Genomic DNA, 20,842 nt, shown 5'->3' with positions numbered 1-20,842 from the left:
ACGCTAATGGGACCGTCTTGGTCCAAGGCCCTCAGGCCAACCTCCACCTCTTTGATAGACGCTTCCCGTGCCTCATCAACTTCCTTTCCTCTCCTGCTGTCCCCTCTTCCCTGTCCTCGGCTACCTTGCCTCCACCCTCTCACCCTGCCCTCTCTCTGGCTCCTTCTTCTTCACCTCCACAGGGCGTACCTCTGATCAGTCCCCCCCCCCCCGGAAGTCCTTCAAGGATGGCAACCTTCTCCACATTGCCACTCTCAACTCTCGCTCTGACGCCAAACATTCCTCTGATATCTGTCGCCTTCTTGAGGAACTGGACCTTGACATGCTCGGTCTCACTGAGACATGGTTCACTGCCAGCTCTGTCACCAGCTTTGACACACTCCTACCTGACGGTTACAAGATCCTCTCCATGCCCAGGCCCAACCGTCCTGGGGGGGGTGTGGCCCTTATCTTCCCTGAGTGGATTCCTGCCACTGTCACTCCTACGCAGACCTACTCCTCCTTTGAATGCCATGTCTGCCGACTCTCTCTCTCTCCTAGCCATTCCCTTAACGTGGCTACTATCTATTGGCCACCTGGTCAAATTTCCGCCTTTCTCTCTGAGTGGGCTGACCTCTCCTCCTCACTCCTGTCCTCAACCTCTCAACTCCTCTTTCTTGGAGACTTCAATATCCACCTTGATGCCTCCTGTCCTCCCTCTGGACTCTTTCGCGACCTCTGCGATTCTCTCTCACTCTCTATTCTCCCATCTGGGCCGACCCATTCTGCAGGGCACACTCTTGATGCTCTGATCTCTTCTGACCTTCCCCTCTCTGTCCCTCTCTCCACTCCTCTCTCCTGGAGTGATCACTTTCTCCTATCCTCCCACCTCACCTTCCCTACCCCACAGGCAAAGCCACCCTCATCACTGCCACCCACCTTTGCGATCATCCGACCCATGAAGCGCGTGTCAGTTGAGGCTTTCGTTACCACCTTCTTGCCCCTCCTCCCCCTTCGGCTGACTCCCACCTTGACACAGCCCTGTCCACTCTCCACTCTGCTATATCTGATACCCTTGATATCCTTGCCCCTGTCATGAGGATCCGCCTGAAGCCCAAAGCCAAATGTAACTCCTGGTATGACTCAGATCTCGTCACCCCTAAACGCAAGTGCAGGGTGGCAGAGAGGAAATGGCGTGCTTCATGTTCATCCTCTGACAAACTGGCCTGCCGCCTGCTCCAAAGGCAATACCGGCTCTCCGTTCTCACCAAGAAGAGAGCCCTTATCCAAGCCCGCATCTCTGCGGCATCTAACAATTCAGCCGAACTCTTTAAAATCTGCAAGGAGCTGGCCAACCCTGCTGCAGTCTCCACCTCTCCTGTCCCCTCCCAGGCCCTCTGCACGGCACTGGCCTCTCACTTCATTTCAAAAACTCAGGACATCCTGTCCTCACTCTCCTCCTATAACCTCCCCCCCTCTATTCCCTGCTCTCCCTCTGGCCCTTCTGCAGCCACCCCTCCTCCCTCCTTCTCTGCCTTTCCCCTTTTTTCTGCTGACGAGGTTTCGAGACAAGTCCGATCTATGAAAGTCTCGTCAAAACAGGTCCACCCCTGTTCCTCCAAAACTATCAAGGACCACATCGACTCCCTGGCCCCTGCCCTGGCTGACTTCTGCAATCACTCCTTCGCCTCTGGAGTCTTCCCATCCCCCCTCAAGCACTCTCTTATGCACCCCCTTCTTAAGAAACCCTCTTCTGACCCCTGCTGCCGAGCTAACTATCGCCAAATCTCTATCACTCCCTTCCTGGGCAAGCTCCTGGAGAAACTGGCCATCTGCCAGCTTAATCTCCATGCTGAATCTGTTGGTAGTCTTCATGACCATCAGTCTGGCTTCGGAGCTGCCAGAAGCACGGAAACTGCTCTCCTGAACATCCGTGAGGACCTGCTCTCTAACCTTGACTCTAACACCCTTTGTGTTCTCATTTTGCTCGACCTCTCTTCTGCCTTTGACACTGTCAACCGCACCATCCTGCTCAACCATCTGTGTGATAACCTGGGTATCACTGGTCAGGCTCTGGCGTGGCTGACCTCCTTCCTCTCCAATCGACCCTCCCAGGTCCAACTGGGTTCCTTCCTCTCTGACATCTTTTTCTCTACCTGTGGTGTCCCCCAGGGATCTAACCTCTCCCCCTGGCTGTTCAACCAGTATCTGGCTCACCGCATCGCCGCTCTCTGTCCCAACTTTCAGTGCTATTCGGATGATACCCGGCTCATTTTCAGGCTACCCTCGGCCTCCTCTTCCCCTTCCCTCATCTCTGACTGTCTCTCTGCTATCCAGGAATGGTGTGCCGCCAACGACCTCTGCCTTAATGCCAGTAAGACTGAGATTCTACTTATCGGCACACCCACTCCCTCCTTCCCTGCAGCTCTCTGGCCGGCCTCCCTTGGCCCTCTTCCTGCGCCTACCTGCAAGGCAAAAAACCTTGGGGTCATCTTCGACTCCACACTCTCTTTCTCTCCTCACATATCTGACGTCTCTAAGAAGTCACACTACCAGCTACAACTCCTCAGAGGTATCCTTCCTTTCCTCTCCTTCCCCCAGAAGCTCACTGTCTCCAGAGCCCTGGTTCTGTAACAGCCTCTATCTAAATCTTCCTGCCTCTACTCTCCGCCCTTTGCAACTCATTCAGAACAGGACTGCGAGAATTGTCCTTGGCCTCAAGCCCAGGGACCGTATCTCTCCAGGACTGAAATCACTACACTGGCTCCCAGTGGCTGCGAGGATTAAGTCAAAACCCTCTGCATTGCCCACAAGGCCTTCTGGGGCCTTGTGCCAAAATACCTTCAACTCTCTCTTCCGAAATATCTTCCTTCTCGAGCTCTTCGCTCATCCACCTCCAACTACCTCAGGGTCAGCCGCTTCTCCAAGCAACGAGCTGGGGGTAGATCTCTCTCTGCAGCAGAGGCCTCCCTCTGGAACAGCCTTCCTGCCTCCCTGAAACTTGAGGAGAACCATCTCCGTTCCGGAAGCACCTCAAAACCTTCCTCTTTTCCTCCGCTTTCTCTCCCTCTCTCCCCTGCTAAAATCACTGAACCTGCACTGAATCTGCTACTGGGCCACTCACCAATCTAGGTCCTTGGCCCATCCACTCTTCCCTGCACTGCCTACCTGCACTACGGGACTGTCTCTGTATCCTACAGCCCCTTCTCCCGGCACTTACCTTGCACTTGCCACCAGCTGGCCCTATTATTTATCTTGTATTTACTATCCATGTACTGCACTTTCCTTGCACTTGCCACCAGCTGGCCCTATTATTTATCTTGTATTCTACTAACCATGTACAGCACTTTTCCCCCTCTCCCCTTCCCCTTGCACTTTTCCCAGTCCCCTCTACCCTTGCACTTGCGCGATCTGAATGACACCTGGCCTAGTAGGATCGTTGTCTGTCTCCCCTTGATCCCCCCCCGCCTCGTCGCGCCTTGAAACACTTGTGTATAGGCGCGTTACAAATGCCATATCATATCATATCATATCATAACACCAGGGTAAATTGATTTTAGGTTGCACAACGTGCTTGTTCGATACCTTGGGATCACCCAGTGCGACAGATTATGAAACACGTGCATGTGCATACTGTCTGGAGATCCAATACAAAGAGAGTGTGGGTTACCGGTCATAGAAGTAGACTACAAAACGTCCGCCAATTCGATGGCGGAGGCCCTCGCTGACAGTGACAGCCAGCAGTCCCCCTACTTATTGAGAGTTGGTCTAGACTACAGGAACTTAACAGAGGTGCAGGCCAGGGAGGGGAGTTGTTTACTCAAGGAATAAGATCCTCGAACAAAAGATCACACGAGATAAAGTTCCTTCATGATACTGATGTTCAGCGTCTTGCTTACCTCCTTAGTTGACAATCCACATCAATTTTGCGGCTTGGCAATGCCTGTCACGCAGCCCGAGCCGGCTGTCTGCAGCCTACCCTGCTGACCTGCCTGGATGCTGCACTGCTAGCCTGGGCTGCATGGCACGTGCAGTTCCAATCCGATGCCCAGCCCAGGAGGCCCTCATGTGCAGGCGGAGGCCCAGCCCGCTGAAGGGAAGAAAAAAAAATTGCGGCACTTGCCTCGATCAGTGGTGGCAGCCAAATCCTGGCAAACCACCCAGGCAGAGGTAAAATCACATGTTGTGCTTAATGTGCATGTGTGTATTCTTCCGCTCAAAAAGAGGCCCTACCGGCCAGAGGCCTACCGGGGGATCTCCTGGTGTCCCGGTGGGCCAGTCCAGCTCTGTTTGGCACCTCTTTTCTGTTTGCACACATAAGATGTCATTATCTGCATGTTTGGCAAAAGGAAAGGGGACAGAGTAGGCAATGGGAGCATTTGGTCCACGATCCCCCACCAATATCCCTGAGTATATAGCTGATATACAGCTACACCATCCTTGCCTGAAGATCCCATAGCATGCAGACAACTTATTTTCCCCCCAATGCACAAGCCCAACATTTCTGAGGCTTTTCAGCATTTCACAAAATATCACATATGGACACACAAACTGGGTCTGTATAATGATAACCTTGCTATGCGGTCAACAGATTAACTGCCCTATGCCTTTGTAGATAACAATGATTTTAGATGGCTCCTTGGCCTTGTTGATCCCCCCTGGGAAATGTAGACTTGTCTCTACTTCCCTTGGACTTCAGTGCTACATCTCTTTATCTTTGTCATCATTGGAGCAGTGGGGATGTCAAAGCACCACTGTAACCGTAGAAAAGTCCACCTAACAATGAACATGTACACCAGTGCTCAAGGCACAGCTTTCATGACCATGACTGGGCACCGGGTCTTCCTTTGCCCAGAAAAGGCCAGGAGAGCAGCATTCAAATGCCATTTACCAGCCGGACAACTTGTGTTGGGTAGGGTTTGACAGCAGGTCCCACAGAGGAATTGATCAGTGGGATAAAGTAAAGGTGGTTGTGGAACATTTGTGCTCACTCACACTGTGGAATATGTGGGCTCAAAAGAGAGCCCCAGGGAGCATCTATTGGTGTCATCATCATGACCTAGGCCTTATTTCTATACAAGCTCATATGGATTGGATGTTATTCTGAATGTATGGTAAGCTGTTGTCTCCCCCATTCAAACATGGCTAACGAATTGTGATAGTTAACTGTACCAAATTATACTGAGGAGTTGATCACTCACTTGTTGAGAATGTCAACAAGATGATATTTGAATGGGATTGGACATGCAATAGAGAACAGATCATGAGCTATCACGTATTCTATCATTCTAAATCTGAATTTAAAGCTTTTTATAGTGTTCCTTGGTATTTATTAAAGCATCCCTCTCATGTCTTTTTTAAGATTTACTTATGTTTATGTTTATTATTTATTTGATAATGCGCACAAAACCCCGGGGTAGCCGGGCGCAGCAGGTACAAGGTTACTTAAGCATAGGTTGCATACAGAGTATAAAAAACATATCAATATGGTACATACATGTCAATGCAGGCAGTTGGAATGAAAAACTAACATGTTACAGTATTGAGAGAGTGTACAAGGTAAAAGGGTGAGAGCAGAATCATCTTAGACTGGGTTACAAGGGTGTCGTGGCCGTTAGGTACCACGAGAATTAGTTGTCGTTGGACCAGAGCCAATTTTTTTACTTTACATCTGAAGTTGGAGTAGGGTAGGTTGCAATGGGCAATGCGTTCCAAGCCTGGGCAGCTCTGACGGGGAAGCTTGCTCCGCCCGCTTTGGATCGTCTGAATCTAGGAGTTTCGAGCAGGAAGTGGTTGGTAGCCCTAGTGTGGTGGCTGGATGATTTTCTGGTCAGTCTGGCCTTAACAATGTGTCCTTAACAATGTGTCCTTAACAATGAAGGTTGCTGGAACCAGAAATTGAATTATAAGGCCTGATAGATTATGTTGCTATTGCTTTCAAGAGGTGGACACACTAATGCATTTAATAATTAGATGTATACCATTAAAACATTGCATTCACATCTTTTGAGATTTGTCCATCAGGAATCTATATTATCAATGGATCAAGTTTGGTACAGACTTCTTAACGCCAAGCATACTTCATTGAGTATTGCTGTTTCATCCTTTGTAAATCAGGTTGTAAAATGTTAACTGTTAATAAGAATTCTTAGTGGTCAACTAACCTCATTATTTACTTGTGCTCCCTCCTTGTGGTGGACAAGTGATCCTTTTTCAGCTGATAATGGATCTATTGTAAGGATGCCTTGAAACTAGGAGAAACCCATAGGAGGAGTTGCTGGGGGGCCTGTATGGAAGGGGTTTATTAGTTTAGCATGCACATGAAGCTGTAGTGTGGGTCTTAGACAGAGATGCAGAAATTCAGAAATGCACAAGCTGTTGGCACATGCTTTATTGTCCCACTAGTTGTACCCTCATCCGCTCCTTCATACTTGCCAGATGGTCTGTGAGATGAGTCCTTTTGAGTTGCAGCAGTTGTTTTTTCCACGCAGTCAGTTGATGCGGTCAAGATAGTTCCATTGTTCACATAAGAACATCTCGGCAGAAAGGTCGAATGTCCATCCCTAGCAACAGTTCAGCTTTGCTTTTTGAATTAGAAATGCAATGCACAGAGCACAGACATGCAGAGCATGCTTTATATTGCATATTATTTCAGGATGATATTTAAACTGACTGAATTGCACTAAACTAATGCTAGCATATATATATATATACATATATATATACATATATATATATAATATATATATATATATATATATATATATATATAAATATATATATATATGGCTGACTGGTAAAATCAACCTTTCAAATACAATACACATATAAATAAAACATTATTAATCACTTCAATCATGTTCATATGCATTCAGATTCGTTTATACAATAATAATCATATGATTTACAAAACATACTTATTTCATGATAACTTGATTTCTAATATTATCTCCATGAAATGTAATTCATATAATGGTATAATGGTTAAAATGCATCTGCTTTATATTCTAATTAGAAATTCCCATATACTCCCAATACTAACAAAATTAACATAATTAATCAAACCCAGTAACATGTCCCCTTAATAATATATAGTGAAAACTAGTCTATGTGGAATGGTCTGGTCAGTTTTGGAAAATCCATTATAGCTTTGTAAAATTGAGTTTTGTGCAGACAGAGCTTGGTGCAGTAAGTCACACAAACATGACATTCTGCGCTGCTGAGGAGAACCATTGGTGAGTCAGGAAGCCAAGGAAGAAATGTAAAATTTGTTTTTCAGAAATGCAGTTACTTCAAAGGGGAAAATACACAGAGCAGATAGGATGATGCGGGTGGGTCAAGATGATGAGGTGATGCATTGGTTGACAGAAGAACCTATTAAAAAGGCTGTGAGTGGCTGTAGTGAGATCGCACATCCTCGGACACTGCACTGAGAGGTACAGTGAATTTCAGGGGGCTAACAGGAGAAAAGAGCCCAGTGCTGGCAAGCTGCCTGGTGCCGTAGCAGTCCTTATATGAGTGGACGACCCTGAGGGAGACAGGAGAAAGAGACTGATGGGGATTCCCATGTTCAGCTGAGCCAGAAATATCAACAGCATATCTGGGTAAATATAAGTCTAAAGTGAGGGGTGTGGGATTGCCTCTCGGTCAGTTAGTCAGGGAAATAGGTCATTTCATTTTAGGTGCTGTTGATGTTAAAAGTGCATGCAATTTCAGATTTACTCGAAGGCCTTTGCTGTTTTGTTCTCTCTTTCCTCAAAAGTGCATCTCTTGCCAACTTCCTTGCTTCCAAGGACGGATGGTACGACTTGGTACAGCTTATACTATTTTGAAATGTGCCATTGCTCATTGTAATACATTTGCATTGTAAAACCTGATGATTGCATAACTGTTGCCATGTGTAAATTCTAAGTCCATATGTTACGATAATGTCAAGTAAGAAATGTTGCTCTGGTAATGTTCTCCAAACGCTGAATATGAAAGTTCACTCAATAGTCCTCATTTTGGGCTATTGATATATCAAATTGTCGAGTCTGTTTAGTTAGAGATCATCGAGTAGGGTATATGGGTACCAATCACTTGATACAGGTTGCAATCCAATCAAAAAAGAAAAAATTAGTTATAAGAAGCAATGACATGAATCAGTATTTGTGTATTGTTCCGCAAACAAAGTTTTAAGATACAAACTAACATCAATCATGAATCACAGTTACATATTATTTGACAAAAAGTGATACAAATACGAGAAAGCATACATGATATTTGACAAAAAATTAATTTAAATACGAGAAAACATTAAGTCTGAATCACAATTGGATAGTAACAATTGTGCTGACATTAAAACAGCCATTCTAAACCAAGAAGTAATCAATTATCACATTTCGTACAAGTGAATCGGTAGTTAAATGTTTGATGCTCAATGGTGGCTCTGACACCCTCAAATCTTGCTATGTTATAACGATGGGGCAATTACTTATAAAAAGAGCAATTTAGGAATTAATAAATCAAAGGAAAACTTTTTTCAGTGAACAGTTAAATACTGAGATATAAAGTTCCATCATAATTTTGAACCATACAGAGCAAAGTATAAATAACTACAACTATGAAAGAATCAACAACAACAAAAAGTCAAATTGAAAAGAAAAATTTGATTGAAAAAAATTCAGATTTAGTTAACCAAATTATTTACATATGTCCTGTGCCAATCATTGATGCTGGAAAGATCTGGGTCTAATTAATACCCAACAGAAATTAGGTATTGTGTCAGGGTCTCGTTTTAGTGAACATTGTCCTAATCAATATTCTTGTAGCCAACGTGGAAGGATCCAATTAGCTGGATCTCAAATTAGGGAATTAGTTACATTTTAGGTTCTTCCCTTGGTGCTTCACGTTTCGGCAGCCTCTGCTTAGTCAATCGCCACCTTCATCAGGGCTCCATGTCAGGGACCCTGTGTGAAAAGCACATATACTGTGTAAATGTTGGGTACTCCACAGAGTGTCTGAGAAACACAAGTGGACATATAGAACAAATGATTGATATAAATCAGAACTCTGGGTGCCGGTAGTTCTATCACCTACTGGGGCTCATTCCCAATTACTGAGTCTGAAAAGCCATGAGGAACGACACATCTGATTGGGGTGGTCTGTTGTGGGGTTGATAATACAAACTGGTTTGGGGATTGTAGTGCAGGCGGCCTCTTTGTGCAGTTGTTCAACCCGTACTTGAGGCCTCATGGTGTCCTATGTTCAGTGCAGTAAATATTTCTAACCAGGCCTGTGTGAAAAATGGAGAGGGAGGGGCTTAGTGTGTGCATGATATTAGACAAACACTAGTATCATTCATGTATGGTATGCCCATTCAATGCCTAAGATGGTAAATATTAATCATTAATGGTGGCCGTAAAAGACATTACACAGTATCAAGCTACTAATTGTGTTACCTGTGACTTTTCATGGACTCCATGTTATTGTGCTGCTTTGTTTGTTATTACGGCTTGCAACCCTTTGTCTACTCTGTGTGTTGGTCTCTCCGTCCTGAAGGGCAAGGTAAAATGGGGTGTCATATTAATTCAAATTTGGGGCAGTTACCCAAAGTTCACATATGTGTGAAGCTCAAAAGATTGTCTGTGTAAATATTTCATATTAATGAGGAATCTGTTTTTTGCATCACTGAGAATACATGGCAGAGAAATTGTCTCATATTAATGGGAAGTGGTTTTCTTATGTCGCTGAGAATACTTACATACGTGAAGACCAGCTGAGTCTAGTACTGTCTATCTGTATGTGAACATGCATTTGGAAAGTAGGCACAAGATTTGCCCCTAGTTGATAATCCATAGGCCTGTGCAGCCCACATTATGAAGCGTTCCACGGGGCTTATCTGCCGTGCTCAAACGTAGCTTACCTCGTTGGTATAGTTAATATGCAATGTCAGAAACCAGCGTTCTGTCTGGAAGTCTGATGGGAAAATGGTGGCACGCGTACTGACGGGATGTATACATGCCTTGTTGTCATGCCAGTTGCGTCTATGGAGTATCTTGTGCATACCTATTGCGCAAGTGTCTGCTTTTGTTGGTGTATTGGAGCTATGAGAACTACTCTAGTTGCGTGCAGCTATCTCCGGTATGCAGAGACACAGAAGCACAAAATCAAACCCTGCAGTCCCATAAGCTGTACTCTCGTACTCAGTGTCTGTGTATCGGGGGCAGCAGAGGGCTCAAATGAACACTGTATGGACCATAATAGTGCTATGATATGTCACTGGAACCTAGTGTATCTTGTGTCTAACTATACAGCGGCTGCAGAAATGAAAGGCAGGTAACAGTTCCTAAATTATGCGCATGCTCGCAGTGTCTTCAAGCGCTGTCCTGTTGTTATGATAATTGTGGGTCATATACCCGGCCTGTTGTTCCGCTCGAAGTGAAGGTGGTACGCCTTAGGAGTGGGCGCATACTATGCTACCGTGATGTTGCCATGATCATAATGTCCTACTTCGTGACATGCCCGTACATGTAACTGATGTATAACCCATACATGAGGTAAATGTGCTCATGTTCTGGTAGGCTGAGAACTTAGTATTCTGTTATTATACCTCTGTATATAGGAGGGGTCGTGGTGATCATCTATTGATCACAATTATACTGAGATGGATTGAATGATGTAGAGTAAAAAAGGGGACAAGATCAGAAAGTAACAGGTTGGAACATGTCATTAAGTCCATGATAATATTTATCTAACCTGTGGATCCACCTTCATTCTTTTTCCAAAAGACTTTGATGGATATCTGGTCCTCCTTTTATTTTCTCTACCACCCACCAACAAAAACATTATTTGGTGTGTGGTTAGCTTCCAGGAAATGAGTTACAAGTGGTTCTGTGAGGTTCTTACACCTAATTTTTGATCGATGTTCCAAAATTCTTGTGTTTACCATCTGTGTTGTCTGGCCAATGTATCTTAATCCACAAGGGCATTGTATACAACAGATAACATTGGTGCTTTTGCAATTAGTTAAATCTTGCATGATCCATTGTTAATTGACAAAGGAAAACAATTTCAATTTTTTGGTAAACCGGCATGCAATGCAGTTACTGCAGGGGAAAGGGCCTTGCAGAGGACGTAAGTTCTAAGGGCCTCCACTGTTTGTATCCGGTTGGTAGAGGAAAAGCACAAGATGTTCATTTATGTTTTTTGCCCGTTTATATGCAAACCTAGGGAAATGCTCTTAAGATACATTTAATTGCACTAGATCACAATGTTTCCGTATCATTTTCTTAACTTGCGCAAAGTTGGTGCAATGGGTCACAACACATGTCATACTGTTTTCCATGGTCGCTCTTACTTCGAGATCTGGGTTGAGTAAGAGGCCCCAGTTGGCATATTTGGTTTGTTTGTTAGCTTGTGCTAGTTGTCTTTTTGGGTATCCTCGTGCTCGTAAGTGTTTGGATAGGGCATCTGCATGTTTTCTAAAGCGAGCCATCGAGGTAGAATTTCTTCATATGCACAAGAATTGCCCATACTGAAGATTGTCTTTAGTGTGGATCAGGTGGTTGCTCGTATAAACAAAGTGTTTTCCAATCTGTGGTTTTTGGATGTAAGTCACATTCTAGTTTACCTTGTTTGTGTCAGAGGACAAGGTCCAGGAATTTAATTTCTGAGTTACTTTGTTCTAGAGTAAATTATATATGGTCGCTACAAGAATTTAGCCATGTCCAAAACATATTCAAATCCGATGCTGTGCCTGTCCAAATAAAGATGACATCATCAATTTATCTGTACTAATGACTCACTTGTGCCTACCACCTGATGAGTTGTGAAAAAATGAACTCATCCTCGTATTTGGCCATATAAATAATGGCAAGGTCGGGGCAAAGGCTGCGCCCTATTGCTGTACCTTTTATCTGTAAGTATGTTTGATTATTATACATGAAGAAGTTTCTGCATAATGCAATGGTCATTATTTCTATTATAAAGTGTGTTACGATAAAACAACACATTATAAAGTCACTTGGTGTTATGGTGCATTTTTGCGGCAGTCATTAATTTTATTTGACACAAAGAAGCGGGTGCGCGACCAGAAATATCCCAAAGGGAAATAACTGATGTGAACTGTCTAGCTAGAAAATGAACAAATGTGCAGTATTTCGATTTGTTTTAGGATTTTGAAACTCAGCCACAAGGGCACATTTCAGAATTGTACATACAATACTGCGAGAAGGGGGCATATGTTATCGACTCAGAGTATATCAAGTCCAGTAGTCTGTTATGGTGAGTGACCCTGGTAAAAACAATTGTTAGGCAATATTCCGAAGTTAGTCTCACCACTGTAAAAAGAGATACCCCAATGAATTACCACAGGAGATACTACCACCATAAAATACCACATTTTACTACCATAATAAAAACACCACAAAGTTAGGTATAACCCCAAGATATATCCCACAAACTCAGAAGATCTGCGCTCACTTAAGATTATCTGACAGTGCCAGAATATGTTATGGAAGAGACAATCATGTTACCAGCTCCCTCACAACTAGCTGAAATCTACAATGTTGAATCAGTAGAATTCAATCCTACATAGTATGTAGCATTTGTGAGAACAGTTCATCATGATGTCCCACTAGTGCTATAACCAGAGCGGACACCTGGATCTTGCCCACATAACAATGACAGTGGCATATGTTGGACAATGTTCACTCTTCGCTGCAGTCATTTTAAGAGTCCACCCAACAGGTTAGCCAGTGTGCTACATCCCTCAGCCATGCCCTGCCAACCGTTTATTTGTTGGCATTAGATCTATCCAACATGATGTCTGAACATCAATTGTCTGATGACGCAGAACCTGGGCAAGTAACTATTAATCTGTTCTCAACCTTGCAAGAAAAATCCAGGCATTGAATGTATGAATGATAATATGGAGTAACTGCTAGCATCATGTCTTGAGCCACAATGTAAAGTCAAGGTGGTAACTTTTAAACAGTATGTGTATGAGAATGACAAAAAAAGCTGTGGGTTGTCATTCGAAGCATACACATCAGCAGGAAAACACCCCGGGAGACACAGAAAACGATAACCAAAACTAGATTTGTTTTTTTATTGTATTGCTGTCAGCACCAGCCCACTGAAAACATGTGGAAAATGTGATGACAGTATAATGAAGAATACAGCTGAGCCTCAATTTAGCCTTATGGATATTTCCTTTTTTATTATGTATATGCTGTATTTGATTTAAATTGCTGTGATTATTTTTTTCATTTATGCAAAAGACACAATGAATTTGTCATAATCACTAAGTAAATAATAATATTGAAGAATACAGCTGAGCCTCAATTTAGCCTTCGAAAGGATCACCCCGTGCCATTCACTGCCCATACTAGCCCATTCACTGCTAAGTCTACCGCATTCACTGGTCTTAAATCGGCATTCACTGCTCTGTGTCGTGTCTATTAGCCACTGCGTCATCACTGATCACATTTGCATTCACATCTCACAAGCTCATTCAACACTGACTCTACAAATTTCCCTCCTCACTGCGCCTTATATAATGCTCGGCTTCGCGCATCCCTTCATACATCAATTGTATGCCTGTACTATCTAGTGCTTGCTCATCTCGTTATTTGTCAGACTCTTGTATTTTCTGAACAGTGTTCAAAATGTGCTGCAGTGCTGCATGGAAAAGTTCTGCCTCAATCATTGGTCAGCTTAATAAATGTTGTGCTTCCTATTGTATTTACTGGTGACACCGCCCCACTCACTGGTCATCCTGTGCCACTCTCTGGTCACTCAGACTGACTCATTGAGCACTGTGGCTGAATCGCAGTATTCAATACCTCACTCATTGGTCACTCTGTCTTATTTGCTGATCCCCCTGTTCTACCCACTAATCACCCATAAAGGTTCACAGGGAAGCTCACCTCATGTAACAGTGATTCTGCTGCATCAGCTGATCACCCTACCACCCTCACTTGCCACATTGTCCTTTGACTGATCTCGCTACCTCTTTCACCTGATACAATGCCTTTCAGACTAGCCTTCATTCTTCACTCAATGGGTCACGTTTGGTTGCTCATTGGTCATGCAACACTTAGTGGTAACTGCCATATGCACCATGCGTCACAAATATGTCACCCTGACTCATTAATGTGCTGGCCATTGCTATGAATTTGGTAGAAAGTTGACTTCATATTTTAATAGCCACTGTACCTCTTTGTACTTGACCATGCAGCATTATGGTGGTCATTGCTGCATAATTTATGTTTGCCACTGGCTTATACATTAATGAAAACAAATTCAACCACAATCATGCGTGATAATGTATATGCAGAAATGTTTGTTTTTCTTCTTTAAAAATGCAGGTGAGCCACAAAAATATGATTTTGTGTGTGTACTTTATGTCATATATGTCAAATTCACTTTATGTGATCAGGATGTGTAAACATTGTTTAAATTGATCAGATGGTTTTAAGGCATTTCAAATATTGATATATCAGGACCCGAAGCTATTTGACTCAACGTCCTGGTTCCCAAAACCTTATGGGCTTGGTGGAGGCAATATCCTTGTTGGGCGTAGGGAGAGGGTACCCTTTGCAGCTGTTCCTGTTTTCGGTTGGTTGCAATTACTTCAGCTCCTGGAAATGACGTTGTATTCCCGGAAGTGACGCACTGTTTTGTACACCATACATCTATCTCCCGCAACAGAATTGTTTTCTTCTGGTGACAATCCTTTTCACTAACATTCGAGTGCTTTAATTGGTGTTACACATGTACGTGATATATGTAGTCCCCTAGAGTTACTCTCATTCCACCAGATGTCATGGCTAATGGCAGCTCTGCCGATGCTACCCACATGTTGTGGTGGTAAGGACTGTGGAGCACTAACATTTTGCCACCTCATATATTTCTGTAGTGGGGTACACAGACGTGTCCCATATTCTTTCTTCCAGGATTTCCAAACACAGCAACTTGATCCCTTGCAAGCAGGTGTGTTGCTAGGTCTGGTAAGATCAGGGGCTACTCTAATGTTGAGACTGTCGGGACTCGGGGATAGCTAGCCTTTTGGTTGTAGCTCCTGGACTTCTATCCGGGGCTATAACCAAAAGACCTGGGGCTGTTTTGGACTGGTTCCAGACAGTCAGTGATCAGTCAGTGCAAATGCTGTTTTCTCAATGATTGCTTGATCAAAATGTTGATGCAAAATTGTCTGGCACCAGTGTAATAAATGCCTCGTACAAGTGACATGTGTGTGACCCTACTCCTGAACTACAGCGTAGTTCTCCTTTTGGGACTCATCATTGACATATCGATTGAGTGGATCTTAGAAGGATGAAGAGGATGGGGAGGTCTAACAACCAGTAAGAAACCTAAAAAGGTGTTTACTTTCCACCTTCAAACGGTAATGCACTTACATTAGAAGAGTGGAATGTTGACAGTATCATTGCAGACAATTCAGTGGCAGGAGACTATACTGCCTGGGATAAATCGCCTGTCCCTACATTGTAACGTTTCTCCTTAGTCTTTCCTTTTTATTTGTTTTTTATGGAGCATGCTTCCCTAGTGTCTAAAACGATCTAATAGCCAGAATGACTCCCTCCCCAGGCCACTGCCAGGTTGTAAAGTCCCTGCCCGTGTATAAAGGGACTTGGGCAGATGGTCAATAACACCTGCTAATGGACCTCGGAATGTGGTATTATTACCCTTTTGCAATATGGAACATAATGCCCTGTAATGGAATCAGTTGATCATGAAAATTAAAAGGGGCAGAGTGTTCATAAGGAGTAAAGGATACCTTCTAAGTAGTGACTAACAAGCAAACAATACATACATAAATTAAATTGCACCACATGTACCAGCTTGAAACCCACAGTGCATTCCAGAACTGGGTCAGGATCCTGACACAGGGTACACGCGGGGGGGACGGAGTCCACCCACTTTTTTCACAGGGTGGACTCGGTTCCCCCTCCCCAACAAAAAGGAGAAAAATGTAATGTCCTTTTTGTATGTATGCATTAAAGCAGAGCACAGGGATCGAACCACAGTCGTCAGGCTGGACACTTCACAACTGCAGTATATAACCTGATGAAAAATAGCAAACAACTTAAATTGACATGTCCCATTGCGGTACTGCAACTCACAGGGAAAACATTTGTATTGGTGGAGTTTAAAACATGCACACCTTTTATTGTTTTCAAAAACACTATCAGAAGAAAATATCCTCTCTTGGTTTTGTGTGTGTGTTGATTTTATAAAATGGTATTCGTCCTGTGCAATTAGGGTGGTTATGCAAAGCCAATGGCCCTCATTACGACCCTGGCGGAAAGCGACTGACCGGAGCGCCACAGCGTAAATAGCGTTTCCGCCATTGCACGAAGGAGCAAAGTGCGGCCCATTCCGACCCATCGGGCACGAGCACCACGGCATGGCGGAAATGCAAAGTCCGCGATGGCGGAAATGACCCCAAAACGGCCCACACCGCCGCCGTACGGCGCCCCAGGTGCAATACCGCCACCCCTCTTAGCGGTCACCGCAGTGTGCGCCTACCGGAAAGTACGGTGGCCGGAAACATACGGAAACGGAAGTTAAAACATGGGCCCGGAACGGGAAACATCCCGGCGTACACCTATAAATACACTAAAACCACACAACCACTAAAATCACTACCCTGAAACACACCCCAACCCGTCAACCACCCTAGCGAAACCAAGAAAAATGGGAAAAGTAGCGAAGAAAGCGTGCGACCGCAAGCGGCAGGTCCACTTCTCCCGTGAGGAACTCACCGTGCTAACAGAGACCCTCCAGGAGAATGCTGCCGTCGTCTTCTCCACGCAAATGACTAGGACGGCACTTGCAAACAAGAAGGCCATATGGGCTCTGGTGGCACAGCGGGTAAGTGCGGTGGGGACCGCACCCCGCACCCCACAGCAATGCTGCAAGCGATGGGACGACCTGCGGATACGCGTCCGCAGCATACTCTCTGCCAACCGCAACATTGCCACAGCCACCGGGGGAGGTCCTGAATCACCCATCAAGTTGACCCCCTGGGAAGAAATCTGTGCCTCCACCATCGGAATGGAGAGCATAGAGGGAGTCGGAGGGATGGAGAAAGGAGTGCAGACATCCGAAGATACAGGTAGGTGGGCCAGGAAAAACTATGCCAAATCCACACAGTCCATCCATGTAAAGTACCATGCGTCCACATAGTGCAACAGAAACACATGTCCAGGAGAACGTCCACACACATCGGCCTGATAGCGCACGTTAAAACCCACAATAAATACATAAATAATTAAAAACCCCTAATACACGCACTACACGTGCAGCAGGCACACCCTAACTGCAGGCTGCCAAACAACTGCACCCTCACTCCACACACAAATCAAAGCACCTCCAAGGGCCCGGCCCAAATCACCCTCAGGTACCACCCCAATGCATGTGACACAATGCAATTCCAATTCCCACAGACCCACCAATAACCCTCGCCCTCCTCTACTCCACCACAGGGTCCGATCCAAACGACGAGCTACAGGACACCCCTACCAGCACACCTGCAAAGAGGGCCAAGACCAACGGCCAGAGACCCTCCACCTCAGCTGCACGCATCAAGACACGGCAGCAGCACAAATCAGGTGGCAGCACAGAGGAGGGAACATCAACAGGCACCCCAGCAGCCAGCATGCCCACAACACCACCACCACAGGTCCCCCCAATGGATGCCAGAGAAGGCACTGCCTCCGGTGGCAGCAGCACCATAGGTGACACCCCATTGATGGCAGCATGCTCCGACACAGAAAACGGGGATGCCGAAGTCAGATCCATCCATGACCTGTCCCAATCCCCCTGTCTGTCCCATCCCGTACAACATGAGGATACCACGCAGGGGCACCCACAAGACGACGACTGGCCATCCCCCACAAGCCCTGTGGCAATGCAACATGAGGACAACAGCCCCTCCGTGACACCCCCGCAAATGGCCTTGGCCCAGCAGAGGCAACAGTCCCTCGACCAGTTGATCGAACAACAGCAGCAACTGGCCACGCTCCTCAAGGACCATGCTGATGAATGTGGGGGCACTAAGGCAGACATAGAAACATCAACTGAGACACTTAGGGCACAAATCGAGAGTAGCACCGAGAGCCTGAGAGTCCAAATGGAGAGAAGCACCGAGAGCCTCAGGGGGGAACTGCATGCGACGGCCAAGGACGTATGTGCCGAACTTGCCGCAGTGCGCCGTGTGCTCACTGAGCTCTCGCAAACCCTTAGGGACATGCATGGACGTGAGCAGGCAGACACATCATCCGTTGCAAGCTCCGTCCAGGGCAGCCCCCAACGTAGATCTGGAAGGAACCTGCGCTCCACAGGCAGGGGTGCCCCTGATACCCGCAGAGGGGGCCTGCAATAGCGACAGCCCACTGACAATGAGCATCTTTGGACACTGGTGTTCGGGGGGGAGGTAGGGGGGTGGAGGGGGTGTGTTGGGCTCACTTGGGTGGCGGGTCGATAGGGTGTTCAACATGACATCACATATGCCATAAAAAGTGCACGATCAACCAATGAGATGTGTGGACATTGATCTTTGTGTACTAGGCCATCATAGGCGTACAGTCCATATTGTGCATGTCCCAGACACACGCAGTGCCACGAGTCCCGTGTCCATGTATCAGCCACCAGGCGTGAGTGCTAGAAGCATACATCAATGAGATGCTGACGAATGTCACGGGCCTCCGGTGCCTCGCAGACTCCATGAGGTGCTGCCACATCCCCACCCTCATCATGACCATCATCAGGTGCTTGCAGTTCTGCGTCAGGGGGCATGGGCACATTTCTACGTACGCACATGTTGTGGAGCATGACACATGCCATCACCATCTTTGCAACCTTCTCATGGCGGTACAGGAGTGCCCCGCCAGACCTGCTGAGGCAGCGGAAACGACCCTTCAGTAGGCCGAATGCCTGTTCAATGACTACACGGGTACGTGAGTGGGCATGGTTGTAGTCCTCCTCATGCTGGTCCCGTGGGTTCCGGACTGGTGTGAGGAGCCATCTCTTCAGTGGATACCCGGCATCACCTGTATGTGGACAAGAAAGGAATATTGAGGAATGCCATTGCTACGTACGCACCCCCCCCCATTCCTGCCAGGTCATTGCCGCATCACATACCCCACATCATCATGCATGAAATGAGACTCACAGAGTAGCCAGGATCTGTTCCCTGCGTGTCGCTCCATGTAGCGTGGTATAGTGGAGTTCCTCAAGACCATAGAATCATGGGTAGATCCAGGGAATCTGGCACAACAATGTGTAATGATCCTGTTGGAGTCACACACCATTTGTACATTCAGGGAATGAAATTGTTTTCGGTTGCGGTACTGGGCCTCCATGGCATGTGGGACGACCAATTCCACATGGGTGCAGTCGATGGCACCAATGCAACCCGGTATGCCGGCAAGTGCATGGAATCCCACTTTTGTGTTCGTAATTTCCTGCTCCGAGCGTGGTAGAGAGATGTAGTCGTCTGCGTGCTTCAGGAGGGCATCGAGCACTTGCAATAGTGTCCGTGAGAACAGTGGCTGTGATATGCCATGCAACTGTCCGACTGTGTGCTGGTAGGTGCCTGTGGCCAGGAAGTGGAGTACAGACACCACCTTCAGTAGGGGTGGGATGGCGGTTGGGCTATCTATCATGCTGACAAGGTCAGCCTGTGTCATGTCCACAATGGCGGTTATGGTGTCCCGGTCCAAACGGTAGAGGGTGTGGATCTGCTCATCAGTGAGGTTGAACGGATGTGCTCGGAGGCGTGGGATTGCGGGCTGCCTGCGTGGTGGTAGTGGCTGTGCTGGTGGGCCTTGCTGGCCCTGCCTTGCCCTCCTCCTCCTCCTGCGTCTCCTCCGTGCGGCCGGTTGTAGTTGGTGTTCGTCTTCCTCTTGGAGTTGGAGCACTTGCAGCGCTATCAGGTCCCCCAGGGCCAACATCGCGAGTCCTGCCGGTAGCATTTCGGTGTGGTTGTGGGAGGAGACTGGCTGTGCAATTCATGTGTTTTCAGGCTGTATGGCCTCCACCTGTGGTGATTCATTGCACCTGTGCAAACTGCTCTCCCCTTTGGCCGAGCACGTCACGCGCACAACGCTGCAATTCGGGGAATGGTATCTTGCTATTGCTATCATGTATTTGTACCCGATGGGCGTGTTGGATTGGTTGTTATGTTCATTCGGCTATGGTCCCATTGTTTCCCATTCCATCTGTGCAGTCGCGAACAGACTTGTGAAGGGTCAGTGGAACGTAGTACTCGAGTAACGGTGGGCCCTCATGCATCACTGTACCGAGTTGCAACGACGGGCGGGGCGTCCCATTCGTGGGTGAAGGCAGTTGCCATTTTCACACACAGCCGCACTCGATGGAATAATTAGGGATTTCAAACGGCCACAGATGCCTTTTCGACGTGATGTTGCAAATGAGGAATTCGAAGGGCGGCGCTTTCGGTTATCAGCTGGCGGCGAGGAGATGCCCACAGGTCTGACTGCAAATATAACGTTCTATTGTTCAATGTCCTTGAGACAGGGCCCATGGCGAGGGAGCAATGATTGGTATGAATAGTTTGGGATGCGCATTAGCTACGTGGGCGATGAGGCCGGCCGTTCCAAAATACATGTTACTTCACGACACTGGAAATATGGGCTGGGGCACTGTGGATTTTGCAGGCTGCATAACGCACAGACTCAATGGATGTTTCTAATGTCATGTGAGTAATTATTCAGGCGTTTTGATCCCGGGATGAGGGAATGATGAATGGATGCATGGGCAGGTGATTTGATACAGAGTTTGCCATGTACAGGGCTTCTTGGGATCTATCCGCCTCCCCTACGCTATGTGATGC

The sequence above is a fragment of the Ambystoma mexicanum genome, chromosome 1p (genome assembly GCF_040938575.1).
Source record: "Ambystoma mexicanum isolate Mex_15411 chromosome 1p, UKY_AmexF1_1, whole genome shotgun sequence".
Lineage (NCBI taxonomy): Eukaryota > Metazoa > Chordata > Amphibia > Caudata > Ambystomatidae > Ambystoma > Ambystoma mexicanum.
This window is presented reverse-complemented; position numbering follows the sequence as displayed.